Below are 12,834 nucleotides of genomic sequence, written 5' to 3' on the forward strand. Positions count from 1 at the left end.
GTAGGTAGAAGAAATTGGAATCCTAAAAGTAAGTGTTAAATTCAACAACTTTCTCCTCTTGCATAATAGGTATTTTCCCCTTTATATATTCAAAAGCATAGCACTTTGATATAGATCTTAGAAAAGGTGAGAAAACAGTCTGCAAACATCTGTCTGACACTTAAATAGTGCTTTTATCTTTCTGTCTTAGGATCCTAGGATCATAGATGCCACCTAATATAACCTCCTGATTTTTTAGATAAGGAAAATGAGATGTTAAGAAGAGATTTGTCCAGGATCAGTATTGTCTGAGATAGGATTAAAATTTGGGCTTTCCTGACACTGACCAGCATACAACCACCATGCAACCTATTATCTCAGTGTCTTCTACCCACTGTTGTCTCTTCCTCTTCTCAATCCACAGTACTTATTGTCTCATTTACATTGTTATATATGCCAATAGGGAGGAAATTGGTTTATCCTTATTAGAAACCTGTACTCCACTCCCACAATAACCCAGGGCTCTAGAAGCTGAGCTTTTGATGTATCTTGTCAAGACTTAGTTCCTTATCTTTTATCTCAGGAGTATCTAGACTACAATACTTCTCTGGCCTTCATCCTAACTGCCTCCCTACTAGAAGCTTGGATTCTGCCCTTTGATGCTACTGAGCTCAAATACACAGTTTTGTTTTGTTTTGTTTTTCAGACCTTAAACTCATTCCTCTCCTATTTATAGACCAAGCTTCTGTCCCCTTTCTACTACCCATTTGTGTGTTATCTTCCAAAATTAGAAAGTAAACTCCTTGAGAGCCTTAATTACTTTTTCACTTCTATATTTATCTTCAGCATTTACCATAATTTTTGGCACATCATATGTGGTTAATCTGTCATTTGTCTAATTATCTTTCTGCATTATATACTATCTGAACTCTGCCTCTTACCTTTGTTGATTTAGGAAAGCTACTTTATCTCTGACCATCTATTTCCTCTTCTATAAAATGAGATTAGAGTAGATGGGCTCCAAAATTCCTTTTAGATATAACACCCTTTTCCTTAATCCTATAATTTCTTATACTGGTGTTTTATGATATGTTAATTTCTCTATTTCTAATCAATGTGTAATATGTTCCTTATTTCTTCAACTAGATTCTAAGCTCTTTTAGGACTTATTTCATTGATAAAAATTACATTTTTTTGTAACAACTTTAGGGTAGCACAGTAATTTGTCTTCAATAAATGCTCATCAAATATTTGTCACTTTATCAATTTATTTTTTCTATATTACATTATACTCATATGCATAGACCAATACATAATATGGTAGACCAATGTACTATTTTTATCCAGAAAATATATATTTAATTTATGTAAAATTTTGTTTATGGTTATTGGCCATTTAAAGCATGATATATAGTCTATTCCTTAATTTTGTTTCCAATTTTGAAATCCCCATGAATTATTTCATCATCATGCCATTTCATCATCAGCATGCCAATGAGAGAATATTGGATTTTGAGTTAGAATAACTGGGTTCAAATCCTGGTTGTTTCTTACTTCTAATATAATATTGAACATGCCACTTATACCCCAAGAGTCTTACTTTCCTCATTTACAAAATTAGGGGATTGAGCTAGATCACTTCTAATGTCCTTTCCAGCTGTTCATTCTTTGATTGCATGTCCTTTCCATTATGCTTAGATTAGATGGTTTTACTGAATCAGTAAATTATAAAGTATAATTTAATTTTTGAATATATACTAAATAAGAACACTATCCAAACTTTAGTGAAGACTGAGAAAACAATTGTTCTATTTTATCTTATTTATTGTTTTAAATCCCATTTTGTATATGTAGAAGTCATTATTGCCTAGAAGAAAGTTGTCTCACTGAGAAGCATTTAAATAATACAATTTTGGCAGTGTTAGTGTTGTTTTTTTAGCTAATTACTGAAGTTGACCATAGACAATGGAATTCTGTTTCAGTCTTTTATAGCCTGCATTTTAAGGTGTGCAGATAAAATCTTTTACTTTAAAATCATAGATTAAGAGCTCTACAGGATGCTGGAACTCTTTTTATCCAGCCCACTCATTTTATAGACAAAAAGAAAAAGAAAAAGTATTTCAGAGAAAGGAAGTGATTTCCTGAGATTCTCAAAAGTGGCAGAGAAAGAATTTAAATCTGACTCTTCTCAGTCTTTAGCAGGCATATTCATCCTGCTTTTTGTATCTTATATGTGAACTGACCATAAGTTCTGGAGGTATGGCAAAAATTCATTTTAAAAAACCACTCCACCTTTGTTTTGTGTTCCCTTTCCCAGGTATTATAGAGAGCACAGAAATAGACAAGTTAACTTTGGGACTTGAGCTTTCAGTCTGGGCATGTTCAATTGGAGGCGGGAGGTCTCAATAGAAACCAGAGTGTGCTTTATAAATTTGTATGATGAATATTGAATTTTAAAAGTCAGACTTGTCTCTCTTAGTAGAGATTTTTCCTATTGTGGTTGAACACAGAAAGACAAGGTAGCAATATGTTATTTGAAAGTTATAAAGAAAATCCCTTTGTTCACATATATGCATATATATAGGTACCTGACTTTGTGGTATTTGTGTATACACTACCGTTTATTAAAATCCCACCATTATTCACTCCTTAAACTTAAGCCATCCAGATATCCTATTATAAAATGTAAATAAGGTTGAAAAGGTAACTCATTAGGATATTATCAGTCATTAACACATTAGCATGTGTGAATCTATCCGAAACTTTCTTCCCCGACAAATAGCTGAGAAAAGAGTTGTCACAAAAACAACTTTAAAATTCTGCACCAAAATAAATTAATGCAAAACACAAAATATTCTGTTTGGTCTAAAGAAGGCAATTTTTGTCTATTGCTAGAAATCTAACTAGAAAGACTTTGAGGGCAATAATTGTCTGGGGCGTAACAGGGACTAGAGGAGGTTGCCTCATCAGCCCAAACAAAATGCAAAGTTGTGCAAAGTCGTTATTAGGACTTGACTTTTTTTTTTACTTTATTCTTTCTGCAAAGGTATTTGTCATACCATGTTTGCTTAGAGACAAAAGATGGATGGAAGGAAGGGAAACTCTTTTAATTCAATGAGATCCACTGTTTGGTCCAATCACAGAGAAAGTGAAACCATAAGATCACATGATTTTTTTTAGTTGATAGAGATATTAGGGAACATCTAGCCTAAGGGTTCTTAACACTTGATTGTATCAGGAACCTGCCCACCAATAAGGTGAAGCCAGTGGATACTATTTCTGAATATTGTTTTTAAATGTATAAAATTACATATGAAACCACATATATTTAAAGTTTATATGTGTATATACACAGAAGATATACATAGATATGCAAATATATATATGTTTATACACAGGAACACACAGATACACACATACTTTTTATTTTTCAATTCATGAACACTACATTAAGGAACCCTGCCCATTCCCACTCCAACTCTAACTAGTACACCAAGGTATTAAATATTTGCCTAGAATCCTACATGCCAGAAAGAATGAGACTGGAGGATCTCTTGAACTTGAGAAATAGGAACTCCATTAAGGATGAATTTAAATGAGTCTTTTCTTTAAGTTTAGCATCACTATTGTATCCCTTATGAGTTTGGAGACATTAGATTGCCATCTAAGAAAGAGCAAACCCACTCAGAACAGAAATTAAACTGTCCTATGCCTATCAGTTGTGAGATCCAGCAGCTGAGTTACCTCTCCATTTCAAACTTGGAGGGCATGGGAAAACCTAGTCTTAAAACAAACAAACAAACCAACACAATGCTGATCTAGTTCATTATTTTACAAGGAAAGAAACTGAGACCACAATGGAAGAAGCGATTTTATCAAGGTCACATAATTAACCTATCTAGGAACCAAATACAGGGCCTATGCTACCAAACTCAACATTTTTTTTTCTATTAGGTTATTCTGCTTAGAGATATTGGTGAGGATAAGTAACAGTTAAGGAAGTCCTATTGAAAAATATTCTTTTTAGTTGAAAACCTTAAGGAAAACTTGGGAAAAACTAGAAAATTAACCTTATTATGGCATATACTGAATTATTCTATACTATAACAAAATTATTCCCCAAACCCCTAAATCAATGAAACTGTAGCAGTCCACCCCTAGCTATGGGCAAGGGGAACAGTTGGTATGTATAGATTGCCTTAGAAGAGAGCATGCTCAGTCTTGAGCATGCTCAGTATTGCACATGGCTGGGAAAGCCTTTGACCCTTGACCCCAGCTTCCCTCAGGTTAGGCGGGAACACAGGTTTCTTTGTGCTCACCTGGTTAAGAGAAACCACACCTATACCTTGTCATTAACCAATGAGAATCATCCCTATGTACTGTGTATATTTGCATATCAAAGATTATATATGGCCCAGCAAGCTCCACCTCTCTCTCTCTCTTTCAGGCTAGCTGATGGCTGTCCTTGCTCGAGCCTGGCCTTGGGCCAGGCTCCATTTCTATTCTTTCTCTATCATCTCTCTGACCTGTGTGGTATTAAATATGGATCTCTGGACTGGTAAAAACCTTTGGAAGGGTCCTTTGATCAAAGCTTAGCTGTGGCTTATGGATAATTAATAAAGACTCATTCCTGCCACCTCATATCTCTAATTTGACTCCGTCATCCCCCTCGTGGTATCTAAAACTTCTATCCTGTCTCTATCTTCCTACCTTAAAGCTTCTCTCCCCTCTGAGGAAGCTTTAGAAACATTTGTTAAAATGAGGATAATTTAACTTTGAATTAACAAATATAAGTGACATGGGCACTGTATCCCCAGAAACTCAGGTGAACTATTATCAGGGAAACTCCCTTTGGTCCCTTCCATCCTTGTGACTATGAGCCTAAAAACACCCAATGACTCCCCTGGGGTCCTGAGATGACTATCTACCTTTGATCATCCTCTAGATTTAAGATGGACAGAAAGATGCATCTCAAGGCCATACCTCCATCCTATCAGACATCTGTTCCCTAAAACTAAGAAATCTTTATGTCCCCAGGCAGATGATCATCACACCTGGACAAATGCCTGGGTGACTAACACTGTTTTAAAAAGTATTAAATCCCCAGAACTGATGTCATCTGGGGGGATAGCCTCTCCTTTTATGCTATCCTCCCAAGGAACTGCCCGCCATCTTGCTGTTCCACCTTGCTATGCTCCTGGCCATTCTCAACATTCCTTTCTAAATTAATAAATTTATCTTTTTGTTATTAAGCTAAGTTTTGGAGTCTTGCATTCTTGCAAAAGGTATCCTTCCCATACCCCAGGGGTATACATTTGAACCCCATAATAATATATATTTCCAATTTTAGTTCCTAAGCTGATTCTCCAAAGGAAAGTAAAAGAAAATCTTATCTTTATGCTCAGTCAAGAAAATTGTGGTCTGATGAAGTAATGATTGGTTCTGGAGACAAAAAGTCTGGGTTCAAAACCTATCTCTGATGCTTACTACCCATGTGACATTGCTCTATACCCTTAAACTCCCTCTAACATATTTCCTTTATATGTATCATGAAGACATTGAGTAGATGGCCTCTGAGGACACTTTTTGGTTCCAAAGCTATAAGCCTAACCCTTCTTACCTTGAGGATAGTGGGGACAATGTCTCCATCATTGCAGGGAGAAAATTGAATAACTAGAACCAAACCTCCAAAGAGAGTCAAGGAGGAAAATAGTTACTGACAGAGAAAACACACTCTATAGTTCTCCTTTCCTCTGTTCAAAAACATAGAAACACATCATCTAAAATTGTGGAAGAATCTTCTCTTGCTTTCCATCCTTACTCCACCTTCCCTCCTGCTTTAAACAGTCAATGCATTCAATATAAAAATTATACCCCTTCCTCACCTCTTTTCCCCACTTTTGTCCAAAAGTTGATTTGTGCCTAGGAACATGGAAACAACCCTCAGGTGTTTATAGAATCACTAACACAAAGAAAATAAAGCTATAAAGTCAAATTTCAATTCCCTGGTCATCATATTTATTACATACTTCTAGGCTCATTTCATCTTTTTTCTTCTTGTCTTCTGTAGTTTCTCCCAGACTCTCTTCCCTTTTGAAGATCCATTAATTATCTTGGAAATTCACATAGATTAACTGTTTGCAGAACTCTTGTATTCACTAGCAGGGTCCATCAGTCAAGGGAGCTTTTTCAAACTGGTGCTTTAAGGTAATTAATCTGGCAACTGGTGTGCAGTAGGAATTAATTGGGAGAGATAAATGAGAGAGATAATAACTTATGATGATGATAGCTGACATTTATAGTGCAGGACACTGTGCAAAGCACTTAACAATTATTCTCATTTGATCCTCACAAGTAGGTACTATTAATATCCTCATTTTATAGACAAGGAAACTGAGGCAAATATAGACTAACTATCTTGCCCATGGTCACACAGGTAATTAAATTTCTGAGACTGGATCTGAACTGAGGAAATCACTGCAAAATTTTAGTACATTGGTTTCTATTGTGAGTACAATGAAGGAATACATGATTAACCAATTAGAAGATGAGTAATATTCTACTGTCTCCAGGTAGACTGATATGAAGCTTGATTCAACACAGCCATACATAACCTTCAAACACTACAGACCAACCTTTCCCTTTTCCACCTCACAGATATGCAAGTTCTCCCTCCTGAATTCTGAAACAACTCCTCAGAGTAGTTATAGACTAACCTCAATTTCCTCTCCTCTTCTCTCTCCTGTTTTCTATTCTTTTCTTCTCCTCTCAACAAATCAATACCTTCCCTTATCTTGCTTTTCTTCCTTCTCCTCCTCCTTCTCCTCCTCTTTTTCATCCTCTTCATCTTCTTTCTTCTCTTTCTCCAGGCCATAATGCCAACTTTATTTGGCTACACCACTTCTTTTAGCAATGCTGATATTATTCATTAAGTGTTAAATATACTGTAATTAAGAAATGAAAAATGTTATTAAATTCCAATTTAAATACTTATGAAGGCTCCTTCCCCCCCCCAACCCTCTTAGAAGCAAGCAATGGGGGGGAAAAGGCCATGTAGACAAAATAGAGGAAGACCTAAAGATGCTTAATATTATTGTTTAGCAACTCTACAAGAGAAACATCACATAAAAAACAATAATTGAATTCTATGGTGCACCTGTATAGCCTCTTGACATTGCACTCCTTCCTTTGCAAAGGCTACATAGTCCACTGGTTCCAACTGATACCTGTACATTTAGTGCCTATGTCCCAAAGTGCCAAGGGGAACTTTCCTTCTGACTTGGGCACTGAAGTGACATTAAGTAGGGTAAGCACTACTGAAGCTTATTATAAGATTGTCTTTGAAATCTGCCTAACCAATTAAAAGGGGATTTTACCAGTGGGTAATGGGTGTTACTGATGCTTTTCCCATGCAGTTCAGACCCATTACCCGTTCTGTAGAAAGCTACGTGATGTAATTTTAATCACAGTGCAGCGATTCCCTCCTGCTAAGAAAAATGAAAGCACTGTTTGTGAGCTTACATCTACCTCTTCTTTAAAGTACCAGAAAAGAAAATAATTAGTCAAATGATTAAATTATATAATTCAATTTTCCTTTGGTATGTTGTTCCTGACATTCAAAAAGCAGTTAGTGAGTTTGACTGCTGCTTGCTCAGTAATAACACTTTATCACCAATTTACAGTGCATGAAAACAAAAGAAATCTTCAATGAGCTGTTTTGTGTATATATGCATTTTAAAGGATAGGAGAGGCTGAGTAAAGGGGATAGGGATGTCAAGAAAATATCCAAACTCCTCCCCTACAATGATAATTTGCATTGCAAATTACCTCTGGATTATTGTAGACTCTTGATCATTATGTTGATGCATGCAGAAAAGTAGGGTGAGGGGAAGGATTCACTGTTTGTTTGACTTTGGAAAGAAAACAAAAACTCTCTGAGTCTCTACAGCAAAGGAGCAATATGGTCAGTTTCCACTCTTGCTTGTCCTTTTACACATATTTGATCTAAAGGGACAGAAACAGACTGCCCTCTTCTACTTTGTAGATAGCTATTCTCTTTTGGGATAATCCTGATATATCAGTTTGTCCCTTTATAGCCTGCCTATCTGGTAGTGGGGATGTGTGGCATATTATGGTTAACAACATTTTCCCTATATTGCAAATGTTGACATGGAAATAACACAGAAGCATTAAATAGTAAGAAAAAAAACATTCTTTAATCAAGGAAAGGGGTTCAGTGCTGTAACCGTGAAAATGTGGTTTGCCAAGACTATGAATTGCTAAAACTCTAAAGGTTTTGGCCAAACTGTAAAGATAATTTTTAGTGTCTTGATTTAAAAATCTAAAATTAAGTGGTCACCATGGGGAAATTCCCAAATATGAAAATACCCACCTCAGCTGGGTTTTATGGAGATTTTAATTAATACAAATGAAGGAATTAAGGGAAGGAGAGAGAGAAAGAGAGAGAAAAAATAGTAGAAAGGGCTTAAGCCAAATGGCCTAGGCCTGAGTCTATGGGAGAGCGAGTCAGTCTTTATCACTCAGCACAAGATTGTCTCCAAGCAAGCTCCAGTCCTCATTTCAACTCCAAACTCCAAGTACCTCCAACTCCAATTCAATTCAATAATTCCCTTCCTTTTAAAGAAATTTTCTCCCATGTCACCTCCCCTAAATTTTCACGTCTACCAATCACAGTACACGCTTTTTCATAGGATTGCCCATTCCTAGTTCTCATCTTTTGTTCTTACCTTCTCTGGTTAGATAAAATCCTCTGAGTACTTCACACCTCTTTTGTTAAGCTTGCCTTTTGTAAGTTGCTTGATCTTTTAGTGATTAATTTAACCTTTATAGGTACTTAACACCCTTTTGTATTAGATCTAAAAATAGACCTAGCTTAAGGTTCTAGCTTTACTATGAGTTAGGGACTGTTCATTGGTCAATTAGGAGTTTGCAACTTTATCTTCCCCTAAGGCACTGTCTGAGTAGGGTGGAGTAATTTTAAAAGTTCTCAATACATTCCTGATCAAGTACCTCCATTGTTAAAAATGGGGAATATCTTAATCAAATCTTTTAAAGTATAGTCTGAGCAGTTTTTTTTTAAGATTCACAGTGCTTTCCTCAAGGCCTCCACCCAGAGTTATGTGCCCACAGGAGCTCCGAGGATTGAAATTGGATGTTCCAGACACTGACCCCTGGGAGAGCCAACCATACTAGATTGACAACTCCAAGGAAAAAAAGAATTTGGGGAACCAATATACCATTTGGGGAGATCCGGGGTAGGGAAAGATCATTGACATTACCATAGCTACAAGGAAATGGGAGTATTCAAACTATACTGACTGGATACAGTCAAGTTTGGGAAAAGAATCATAGCCAGACTAGGGTGTAAGAGAAGAGGCTACCTACAATGAATACTAAAATGGATACTGCCCAGGTGAGGGTCTTCTAGGGAAAGGGTCTCTGATAACAGGTGGAGAAGACTACCCAAGACAAAAAGGGTCCTTAGCATATGCTTAGCTCCACCTAACTGTGATTGTCATTTATTTTAGGGTCCATTATTCAGTCTGAAACTGGTAGCTTAAGATTCCCTTCAGAGTAGATTCTCACAGGAAAAGGGAACAAGGACAAGGTTTAGGGTCTCCAATTTACAAGCTAGTCCTAAAACTTGGGGTTCATCAGATCTTACTAGGCTACAAGTTTGAGGTTTGGCAAGTTTCTTCCTCCTCACCCACAAAACTTCACTAACAGAGGTTATGTTATAGAACACAAGAGAAATTTTTAAGACTCTCTGTTTGCAAATGGGCAAGGAACTGTGCCCAGAGTTTACTCTAAATAAGAAAAGAGGGTGGTTAACATTTGCCAAGTTGCTCAGCCTGTTCAATGCACCCAAATTGTTCCTGGATGGAAAAGCCCATTTATTCAGTACCAATATTTTCTTGGGGCAGGTATATGGCAGCAGTTTAGGAATATCACATGTGACTATTGTCAGCATGGAAATCTAGAGATCCCCAGTTTATTTAGTTTGAGGGTAGAAACCCCAGGTTTTGACCTTGTCTCAGGAGAGGTTTCCCCTGAGAGAAGGTCCCACTTCACCAGACAAATAGACATCCACTTCAGCTTTGGCACAGTAGGTAGCACCAGTCTCACAAGCTGACGATCGATTGATCCCGAGAGTGTGATATATTGGAAAAGGCTTCTGGAGACAAAAGAGCTACTTGACCTCAGATGGGGTCTACCCCCACTTGAGTGGATGTCAGTTGTCTGATGAAGTGGGAACTTCCCTCAGGGGGAAACCTCTCTTGTGACAAGGTCAAAACCTGGGGTTTCTACCCTCAAACTAAATAAACTGGGGATCTCTAGATTTCCATGTTGACCCTAATAAAACAGCTAGTTGACTACTGTCATGAGAAATATGGACAAGAATTATGGACAGTGATTTCACTAGTATTCATAAGCTATGCAAGGAATCAAAGAAAGGAATCTAGACTTTGGTGTCAATCCTTTAACATCTGGAAAAGAGCTTCAGAGGGTGTGAAGCTGTGAATGAGATGCAATCGATATTGGTACCTCTACCTAGGAAAGGTACCTTCTCCAAGGAAGAGACATAACAATATAGTGAAAAGAACAGGCCCTTTAGAGTCCAAAGACCCATGTTTAAATCCTACCCCTACTATATATTACTTGTGTGATCTTATGGAAGTCATTTTACCTCCCTGAGCATCAGAATCTAACTTGTAAAATGAATAGATCAGACTCAATATCCACTAGTATCTTGTCAGATTTTAAATGTCTAATCCTAGAACATGTATCCATTAAAGTGTGTATGCCCTAACCGAAAGACTGTTCTAGTCTCTGGAAGCCTCTCCCAGTATATCACACCCTCCTTCTGAGAATCAATCAAACTTGGGACCTTCAGCTTTCAAGACTAACAAACTCCCTATTGCACCAGAGTCACTAGGTTTGGCCTTAGTCCCCATCTGAAGTGGATTGCTGATCCTGAGATTCCCCTCAGGGTGGGTTCTCAAGGGAACAGAGTCAAACCTGAGGCGTTAACCTTTAAGCTAACTAAACAGTGGATCCCTAAATCTTTCTAAGCTACAAATTTGGGGACTTGTAGATTCCACATGGACAGTATCTATATCTATATACATCTTTTTGTTTCCTTAAATAGAACAAAATCCCTTGGAAGGCATAAGCTGTTTCATCTTTCTCTGTCTATGGCTAGGATTAATTCGAATGCCTGATTATAGAAGGTAATTAATTAGTTATTTGATTGAAAATATGTACAAAGAAATTATAGAGAACAAAGGAATGAACAACTCTTGAAACAGTTACCAGATGACAGAGAAGTTTTATTATTCATGAATATATGAATGAAATGAACGCTGACACAAATTCAGTAATTAAATGATAAGGTGGGGGGGTACTCATTGGGGTCAGTAATTGTGAATGGTCAGTGATCCCATGGATAAGTATTGAGATCATTCATGTTTAACATCTAAATAAACAAGAAGATGGAGTGAGACTCTCAGATTTGCAGATTGCACCCAGCTTTTCCAATTGATTAAACGCTGAAGCAGTAGGTGTACAATGCAAGAGGGATGGGCAGAAAAAGGGTAGAGGCGATTCAACATGGACATTTGTGAGACAGTGTATCCAGGGAAACATAATAGGAGCTAGGCTGATAAAGCGAAGTCCTCAACTATCGATTGAGATCTGGGAAAGGGATATCTGAGTCCTTGTTAATTGTTCCCTGAAGATATAAGCCCAGTGTGTGTGCAGGGGTATTCAGAAAGGCTACGAACATGTGAAGCAGTATAAATAGTCTTAGAAATCAAAGAACATAGTGTTAGAGCAGGAAGAAAACCATGGCTGTAAAGTTGTGAGGAGCAAAAGAGAAACTCTAAGCAATATGCCTCAGTGTTCCCTTAGTCTCTTTCTCATTCTGATTCTCACTGTGAACAGCAGCTATGTGTAGAAAGAAAAAAAAAATTAACTGGTTTGTTCACTGGGCCTTTATGTGACTTTTATAAAACCATTTGCCTTGTGAAGGGAGAACTAGAGAACCAGTTGGTGGAGCATTGTGACTGTAGAATCTGAATTCATCAGTCAATTTCTTGTCATAGCATGGATTGTTCCTACAAACACTAATTTTATTAATATAACAAAAGTTTTGCTTTTTTAGAAATATGTACTAGATAGAAAATCAAAAGATCTAACTAACAAAGAGATATATTTTGCACATCTTTATATTCTTTTATGTCCATGGGCCCTAGAAAATCAGGTTTAGGCATGATTTGGGCTACTGAATTGTCTGAACTGGGATAAAGAGAACAGTGGAGAATGTGTAGGGATGAACTGTTTTAAAAAGTAAGTAACAGTCTAAGATAACACCTTCCTAACCATTTCCACTTTTCCAAAGTCATTTGTGTTAGAGATTGTGGAATCCTTGTAGTTAGAAGTTGTGGGGTCATGCATATTTTTACTTTAGTATAAAGCTATGATGAATTTCTACTGAGAGAACTATATGAAATTCTATTGTTTGTACACAAGTAAGGTCATAGATAAGCCTGAAAAAACCCAAACTGGTATACTGAGTTAGGCTGTTTCAAGATTAGATAAGTTTTCAGTTTGAAAACATAATGATCAAAAGTTGATAAAAATAAAAGTCATATTTATGAAAGATATTAACAAGAAAAATATATATCCTTTTTCAATTAAAAAACTAAAATAAAAATGAGGAAAACCTGTGAAGGGTAAGAATACCTTTTTTGAAAATAAAGGTAAGTCAAATACATCTTGACAAAGCAGGAATTGAACACATGAATCGTTTTATTCCCAGGAAATTATACAGGT

At 36.7% G+C, this 12,834-nt stretch overlaps 1 protein-coding gene across 7 annotated transcripts in view; it reads left to right on the forward strand.

Moving 5' to 3' along the window:
* The window catches only part of DCC (DCC netrin 1 receptor), a 1,370,599-nt gene that overhangs the window by 649,694 nt on the left and 708,071 nt on the right, over positions 1–12,834 (forward strand). The window lies entirely within an intron of this gene.

This window comes from Monodelphis domestica, chromosome 3, assembly GCF_027887165.1.
Source record: "Monodelphis domestica isolate mMonDom1 chromosome 3, mMonDom1.pri, whole genome shotgun sequence".
Classification (NCBI taxonomy): domain Eukaryota; kingdom Metazoa; phylum Chordata; class Mammalia; order Didelphimorphia; family Didelphidae; genus Monodelphis; species Monodelphis domestica.